Raw genomic sequence first — 9,379 nt, 5'->3', positions numbered from 1 at the left:
TATTCTGTAGCCCAAGGTCTGTAACTCTTACAACAGTCTCTCAGTTGGCTTTTTTATATTCTATTTTTCCAGGGAACCTCTGACAGAAGTGCAGAAGGTTAACAGTTAGGGTCTCATCAAACAAAGTTGGAGAATTTTTAAATCTTTGGGGCAACCTGGTCCAGGTATGTAGCCCACTGTAACTACTCTCTGGGTCTGTCCATTTAAAAGCAAATATGGACTGACTCATTTCTACCAATGTGAGGCTGAAGAATGCATCTTTCAGGTCTAAAACAGTGTACATCTGTTTCTCTGGAAGAATCAGACTCATGAAAATCAGAAGTCTTAGGTTTCTTTACAGGCAGGAGAGGTACATCCCAGGGTGACTGTCAGGACACCGGGATACCTGTCTCTTCAAGCTTGGCAATGTGGTTGACAATTTTCCCTTTTGTTTCCAGGGCCATTGGGTATTGTTTAATCTGGATGGAGATAGATAAACCAATTAGCTGAACAATTACAGGAACTGGGTTTTGGGCCTGTCCTTGGGGGTTAGTTTCCTCCCATATCCCCAGGAATCTTTGTTCTTAATTTGAGTGGTAGTGCAACTGTATCTTTTGACTGGAGGTAAAACTTTCTGCTAGGAGGTTTTCTTCTGACAAAGGGTAAGACCAAATTTTGCTGGTATTTTTAAGTCATCAGAGAAAGTGATGGTAGCTTTCAGTTTGTGCAAAGGGGCTCATGGTAATCAGTTCTCTGTTGTTAAACACTTTTTGAGCTACCTCCAGCAACTGGGATCTGTTTATACCTTTAAATTTTTCTAACCTTTATATATTTTTTTCTAATATCTGCGACCAACTGGGTGACAAAGGAAATCTTTTTAGCAGCTACCTGTAAGCCTTCTAAAAAGGATCTAGCAAAAGTTGTTTAAAGTTTCAGACCTTGGTCAGTGTTAGACAGAAGAGAAAATCTACTCTGTCCAGGCTGCATTGTCCAGCAGCAAAATTTCCCACCTGGCCCTGGGGAGGTTTTTTATTTTTTATTTTTAGAGAATGGTAAGTTTTGAGTTTTCCAATTATATGGATCACTGGTTGAAAAACAGACATAAATTACAAAAGACAAAGTAGAGCTTCCTCCTACCCGACCCCCTTCCCTAGGGTCCCTTAGAGCAGGTGGAAGGGCAAAGGGAATGCTCGCCTCAAGCAAACTAATCCGTGTGTGCGTGTGTGTGTGTGTGTGTGTGTGTGTGTGTGTGCATTCCACTTAGTTGGCAGGGGGCCCTGGATGAGAGGCCCCACCCCACCTCCACAGGAAAGTGAGCAGGAGTCAAACAACAAACAAGCAAGTGTTCCTGCTCTGAGACTGAAACAGGTGGAAGTCTTTTGTGTTTGTTTGTTTGTTTGTTTGTTTGGCTGGTTGGTTGGTTGGTTGGTTGGTTGGTTGGTTGGTTGGTTGGTTTCTCTGGGTGATCTGACAGAACCAAAAGGATTCAGGTCCCCAACAAGAGGGGACATAGCTCTTTAGCCAATCACACCAGAGAAAGCCACTGGTCAACACAGGGAAACAGAACTAACAGAAATACATAGAAAGACACACAGAGACACACAGTAAAGACAACCAGTGCTGGCCACCACACATTCATATGCCTGAACAGATAGGGGGATCCAGTAGCATCTCACATGGGCCCTGGACACTGGGTTAGCAGCTGCATTTAACCTCTCCTATGTCTCCAAATAGAAGGTGTCACAACTAGACTTAACCTCCAGAGGTGACAGACTTTGTAATTTGTTTCCTTTGGGGGTTAAGGTGTCAGAATCCTCAGGGTAGAGATTGATCCTGGGGATCTGGAACATTCCAAGATCGTACTCTGGAGGAGTCCCTTGACCACTGAACTCTTCACCACTCCAAGGTCCTCAGAGACTTCTGGTATCTCTTGGGATCTTGGTGGGACTTCCAGAAATGTTGTGTGGTATCCGCCAGAGAAGACTGCTTAGACATGTGTTTAAACCAATAGGACATCTTTATTAGCTACCTGGACACTACACTGGGTGTTTGGGATTGAAGTGTAGTCCTGAGCCTTTCTCAGGGAGAGATTTTAAGCATAAAAACAATGTTCTGGGTTGATATACTTCAGTTTTTTTGGGGGTTGAGGAGTCGCCTCACAAACCATAGGAACACCCATCTCTGTCAGACATGGATAGTTTATTGAGCTTTGCCCCAGGACTGATTGATCAAAGCCGTAGGACAGACTTAAGAACTGGCTGTGACCCTGGGTCAAGATCCTACAGGGCTTTTAAGCCTTAAATCCATAAACATCTGTGTCAAGTTATTCCACCTATCAGGATTTAGGAATAGGGGATTTCCTTAGGAAGATGTATTTGTTATACACTTATCCTGCTTCCATTGGTTGGGGTATTCAACTGTGGCAGGGGACTTGCCTTACCTAACATTCATGTCTTAACTTGTCAACCAGGATGGGTCTTGTCTTGCCTAACATTCATGTCTTAACTTGCCAATCAGGATGACAGTTACCCAAGGACATATCTCTTTCTGCCAACTAGGATGTCAATTCCCAGGGAGGTTCTTGGGAACTTAAACTTTATTTGACACCTATTCAAAGTGGTAATCTTATTCCGAATCGCTTCTTATATTGGTGCAGGTGTCTCTCTTATGTTGGGGTACATCCCAGGGGCAGCTTATAAAAGCAAAAGCCATAAAAGCTCATACACAGGTTCAGGAAGTGCTGCCTAGCAGTTGGTTTGCATCCAAGCTTATTGTGGCTAACTATACAAAGCAGTTCTAACTGACTTCTATTGTAATTGGTTTCCAAGAAAACCAAAGCACAGAATATAACAGAATATGCAATAAACTTAGTCATGAGAACGTTTCCTAGTAATGGCACAAAGTGGCAGGCTAGACAGGTAACAGTTACTTAGGCCTTAACATTTTACCTAGGCCTTAATACACTTAACAAGAATAGTAGCCAAAAGTGTAATTACAGAGACAAAAAAGCAAGAATATTACACTTAGAGACATTCCCAGAACTTATGGACTTTGATGCACTAGGTCTTTGTTTTAGTTTTGGCAGGAGGTGCTGTCTACGTGCTTTATTTTACAGCCTGATTGGTACTAGCTAGCATCATGCTAAGGTCTGAGGTCTACTAAAGTCTGGGGCCCTGTTTATACAATTCCATAACCCCTTTCTTGGATCCTTGACTCTAATCCCAGAATGGTGGTCCGAATCTGCAAAGTTCTTTTGATTTCTGGGGTTGGAACATGACCCTCATCATTCAATTACATCTGCATCAACTTCTGGTTTTGATGGTTTCCTTCACTGCTTAAGCTTTTCCTTAATTCCCATTCACAGGTTGGAAGCTTAGCTCTGTAGGGTCTTGTCTGAAGTCACCACTCCCTTTATTCTATTTAGTATCGGGCTTTTTTTTCAAAATATAATCTCCTTGAGTCCTGGACTTAGCTCCATTAAACTTCCTTGTGTTCCTTTTCTCTTCAAGCTGTACACTTTGTATTTTTCCTAGTTCAGTTTCCTTCTTTTCATAATATATCTGTATAAGAGTGACCACTAATAACCAAATGACACAGTCAATACTGTCTTGAGATCTCATCTGCCAATGCCACTAAGCCAAAACTCTTCAGTTTAGCCTCAGACAGATTTCTTTGGCACAAAAAGCAGCTATATCTTTTCTAAAATATCACAAGGCCATTTACTAATACTCTTTTCCCCTGAAGCCTCTTGAGCTGAGCCATCATAGTCGACATTGCTCTCAACACCACTGTCTTCCTCTACATTCATACTAGTATGGCCATTAAGCACTGCTTAAAGCATTCAGCTGCTTTCCTAACCTAAAGTCCCAAAGTCCACATTCCACCAAACAGCATCACGATCAGGCCTGTCACATCAATACCCCACTCCTGGTACCAACTTCTGTCTTGGTCAATGTTCCAGTGCTTTGAGGAGACACTATGACTGTGACAACTCTTATAAAGAGAAGCATTTAATTAAGTCCTACTTACAGTTTCAGAGTTTTAGTTACCGCCTCCTAGAAGAAAATTTGTCTAACCTAAAGGAGATGCCTGCCAAGGTACAAGAAGCATACAGAACACCAAATAGACAGGATCCAAAAATAAATTTTCCATAACACATTATAATAAGACACCTAAACATACAATATAAAGAAAGAATATATTAAAAGTTGCAATGGAAAAAGACCAAGTAATATATAAAAATAGACCCATTATTTTATTAACACATGACTTTTCTTTTTTTCTTTTTTTCTTTTTTTTTTCATTTTTTTTCGAGACAGGGTTTCTCTGTGTAGCCCTGGCAGTCCTGGAACTCACTCTGTAGACCAGGCTGGCCTCGAACTCAGAAATCCACCTGCCTCTGCCTCCCAAGTGCTGGGATTAAAGGCAACACATGACTTTTCAAGGGAGACCCTAAAAGCCACAAGGGCCTGGAAAGATGTTCTTTAAACTCTAAGAGACCATAGATGTCTAGACTGATATACTCAGCACAACTATCAAACAGACAGAGAAAGATAAAGCCAAATTTAAGCAGTATCTGTCTACCAATCCAGCTCTACAGAAGCCACAAAAAGAAAAACTTCAATCTGAAAAGGTTAGCAACACCCAAGAAAATGCAAAAAATACATAATCCCAGGCCAGCAAATCAAAGGAGGGAAAAAAATCCATACCATAACAACAAAATAAAAACAGGATCAATAAACAATGCTCACTGATAATTCTCAACACCAATAGTCTCAATTCCTCCAATAAAATGACACAGGTTAACTGATCAGATACAAAAACAGGATCTACCTGTCTCCTGCACTCAAGAAGCACACCTTAACATCAGAGATAGACATCATCTCAGAGTAAGAATGGAAAAAGGTATTCCAAACAAACAGACCCAAGAAACAAGCTGGTGTAGCTATTTTAATATCTGAAAAAATAGACTTCAACCCAAAACTAATCAGAAGATGCAGGAAAAGAAACTATATATTCATCAAAGGAAAAATCCACCGAGAGGATATTTCAGTTCTAAACATCTATACACCAAACACAAGGAGTTCTTAAAAGAAACACTACTACAGCTAAGATCGCATATTGACCCTCACACAGTGATAGTGTGAGAATGCAATACCCCACTCTCTCAAAAACAGGCCATCCAGACAAAACCTAAGCAGAGAAATGCTAGAGTTAATTAATGCCATAATTCAAATGAAACTAGAAGACATTTACAGAACATTTAATTCAATATAAAAGAATATACTTTCTTCTCAGTAGATCATAGAACTTTCTCTAAAACTGACCATGTACTCAGACACAAAGCAAGTCTCAATGGATACAGGAAAATTGAAATAACACCTGCATCCCATCTGACCACCATGGACCAAAGCTGGATATCAACAACCACAGATTTTGTTTTGTTTGTTGTTTGTTTTGGTTTGGTTTGTTTGTTTGTTTTTGAGACAGGATTTCTCTGTGTAATAGCCATAGCTGTTCTGGAACCCATTTTGTAGACCAGGTTGGCCTCAAACTCACAGAGATCTGCCTTTCTCTGTTTCCTGAGTGCCGGGATTAAAGGTATGTGCCACAGTTGTCTGGCTAGCAACAACATTAAATTTAAAAAACTCTTGGAAATTGAATAACTCACTGAATAAAAAATGGATTAAGATAGAAATTAAGAAAGAAACTAAAAACTTTTTTGAATCAACCTAAAATGTGAAAATGAAATCATAATACAAACAAATGAGGGTGGTCCTAAGAGGCAAGTTCATAGCACAAGTGCCTACATAGAGAAAATGAAAAGATCTTTATAGTAACAATATAATGGCCCACCTGAAAAGACCTAGAACAAAATGAATAAACAACACCCAGTAGATGGTAAAACATAATCAAACTCTGGGCTGAAAGCAATAAAATAAAAACAAACAAAAATTTTTTACAGAGATTCAATGAAATAGGAGTTGGTTATTTGAGAGAATCAGTAATATTTATAAACCTTTAGCCAAGTAACTAAAAGAGAAAACAAGATTCAAATTAATAAAATTAGAGGCAAAAGGAGGACAACAGCAGAGGAGATCCAGAGAGTCATAAAGACTTTTAAAAATCTGTATCCCACCAAACTAGAAAACCTAAAAGAAATGGATAATTTTCTTGATATATATCACCTACCAAAGTTAAATCCAGAACAGATAAACAACCTAAACAGACACATAACCCCAGGAAAATAGAAGCAGTAACTAAAAGTCTCCCGAAGAACATCAACAAAAAATAAAACAAAACAAAAGATTCTGGGCCAGATAGACTCAGTGCAAAATTCTACCAGAACCTCAAGGAATAATTAATATCAATACTTCCCAAACTATGTCACAAAAGAAAAACAGAAGAAACACTACTTAATTTTTTTAATGGGGCATAATTACCCTGATACCTAAACCACACAAAGACCCAACAAAAAAATTACAAACCAATTTCCCTAATACACATTAGGAGCCAACAAAAAAGAAAATTACAAACCAGTTTCCCTGATGAACATACATGCAAAGTTCTCAATACTTGCAAACAAAATTCAAGAACACATCAAAAATTTCATCTATCATGATCAAGTAGGCTTCATCAAAGAGGTGAAGGGATTATTCAACATTTGTACAAAATAAATATAATCCATCATATAAACAGACTAAAGACACAAACCTCACTGCAGAGGCCTCTGACAAAATCCAACATCTTTCCACAATAAAAGGGTGATTTACAGCAAGCCTGTAGCCAACATCAACTTAAGTGGAGAGAGACTCAAAGCATTTCCCCTAGAATTAGGAACAAGACAAGGCTGTCCATTCTCTCCATACCTATTCAATATAGTACTTGAAGTACCTACAACTAAAGCAATAAGACAACTGGAAGAGATCAGGGGATACAATTAGGAAAGGAAGAAGCCAAAGTATCTTTGAATTCTACCTAAAGTTTCTACCAGAAAATGTCTACAGCTGAAGAACACTTTCAGCAAAGTAGCAGAATACAAAATTAACATGCAAAACCCAACAGCCAAATGAAACGAGAAGGAGACCAGGAAAACAAAACCTTTCACAAAAATTTTAAAAAATATATTTTAGGGCAGCTCTAATTAAGCAAATGAAAGACATATTTAACAAAAACTTTAAGACATTAAAAAAGAAATTGAAAAAGATATCAGAAGATGGAAAGATCTCCCATGCTCATGGATTGGTAGGATTAATATAGTGAAAATGGCCATCCTATCAAAAGCAATCTACAGATTTAATACAATTCCCACCAAAATCCTATCAAATGCAATCTACAGATTTAATACAATTCCCACCAAAATTCCAATACAATTCTTCACAGACAATTCTTCACAGGATGATTTTCAGCTTCTATGGAAACACAAAAAAAAACACAGATGGCTAAAATAATCCTGAATGATGAAAGAACTGCTGGAGGCAGGCAGCAGCATCCTCAGTCTCAAGCCATAGTCTACAGAGCTGTGGCAGTAAAATCAGTGTTGTGTGGTCACATAAACAACCATGCTGGACAGTGGGATAAAACTAAAGACCCAGGCCTAAATGTACAGACTCATGGACACCTGATTTTTTTTTTCAAGAAAGGGTTTCTCTGTGTAGCCCTGGCTGTCCTGGAACTCACTCTGTAGACCAGGCTGGCCTCAAACTCAGAGATCCGCCTGCCTCTGCCTCCCAAGTGCTGGGATTAAAGGCATGTGCCACCACTGCCCTGCGGACACCTGATTTTTAGCAAACCTTGAAATACTCAGTGGAAAAAAGACAGCATCTTCAACAAATGGTGCTGGTAAAACTGGACGTCTGCATGAGGAAGAATCCAAATTGATTCACGTCTATCATCCTGTACAAACCCAAGTCCAGATGGATCAAGGACCTCAACACAAGGCTGGGTACTCTGAACTTGATAGAAGACAAAGTGTGGAAAAGTATTGCACTTACTGGCACAGGAAAAGACTTCCTGAGCAAGAATATCAACACAGGTGCTAAGATCAACAATTGGTAAATGGAACCTCATGAAACCTGAAGCTTCTGTAAGGCAAAGGACACTGTCATTTGGACAAAGAAGTAGGCTGCAGAATGGGAAATGATCTTTACCAGCTACACATCTGACAGAGGGCTAACATCCAAAACATATAAAGAACCCTCCCCGAAAATCAAGAAAACAACCCAATTAAAAACAGGGTATAGTCTATATACAGTCCTCAAAAGATGAAACATAAGTAGCATCTTTAATTTCTTTAAAACTAAATATTCAACATCCTTAGTCATCTGGGAAATGCAAATCAAAACTACTTTGAGATTTCCTCTCACACCAATAATAACAAAGATCAATAAAACAAATGACAGCTTGTGCTGGTGAAGATGTTGGTTAGGGGAAACGCTCACTTATTGATGGTGGGTGTTGGAATAATCTTTTTGTATACTGTATGAAGGTATCTTTCTGTCCTTCTTCACCTAAATCATTCTCTGATTGGCTTTAATAAAGATATGACAGCCAATAGCTGGGCAGGAAGAAGAAGTTGGGACTTCCTGGTAGAGAGAAAGGGACTGTGGGTAGAATCATGTGCGGGAGGATTCAACAGTGTGATACAGACGTGGCAGGAACTCAGTAAGTAACTGAGGTGCCAGGTCTGAGTAAGAGGTAACGGGCCATGTGGCAGATGTAGACTAGAATAAATGGGTTAATTTAAGTTAGGCAAGGTAGTTGAGAGGTACCCAGCTATAATGCCTAAGGCTTTATAAGTAATAAAAAATGGCTCTGTGTCATTATTTGGGAGCTGATGGGCCGAGACAGTTTGGCAATAGGTGTGAGTGTAAACTATAGAATCATCATGGAATTCAGTGTGGCAGTGCCTCAGGAAACTGGGACTAAATCTACCTCAAAACTCAATTATACCACTCGTGGGCATATAGGCAAAGGACTCTATATTCTTACTATAACAGTGATTCTCAACCTGTGGGTCGCAACTCTCTTGGGGTTGTTGAATGACCCTTTTGTGGGGTCGCCTAAGATCATCGGAAAATACTGACATTTATTTTACAATTCATAACAGGAACAAAATTACATCTATGAAGTAGCAATAAAAATAATTTTATGGTTGGGTGTACCACAACATGAGGAGCTGTATTAAAGCGTTGCAGAATTAGGAAAGTTGAGGACCACTGTACTACGCAGAAACTTGATCCACTGTGTTCACTGCTGCTCTATTCATAATAGCCAGTGTTACAGGATAGTTGGTGATAACACATAGAAAACCTGTTTGTTAGAAAAACATGAGAAAAGATAATGTGTTTGTCAGATGCAGTTAGGTGTGTCTGGAAGAGATGCAGTTTGGGTGTGCCTC

Source organism: Grammomys surdaster, unplaced genomic scaffold (genome assembly GCF_004785775.1).
Source record: "Grammomys surdaster isolate TR1022 unplaced genomic scaffold, NIH_TR_1.0 199, whole genome shotgun sequence".
NCBI classification, from domain to species: Eukaryota; Metazoa; Chordata; class Mammalia; order Rodentia; family Muridae; genus Grammomys; species Grammomys surdaster.
Note: the sequence above shows the minus strand (reverse complement) of the source record.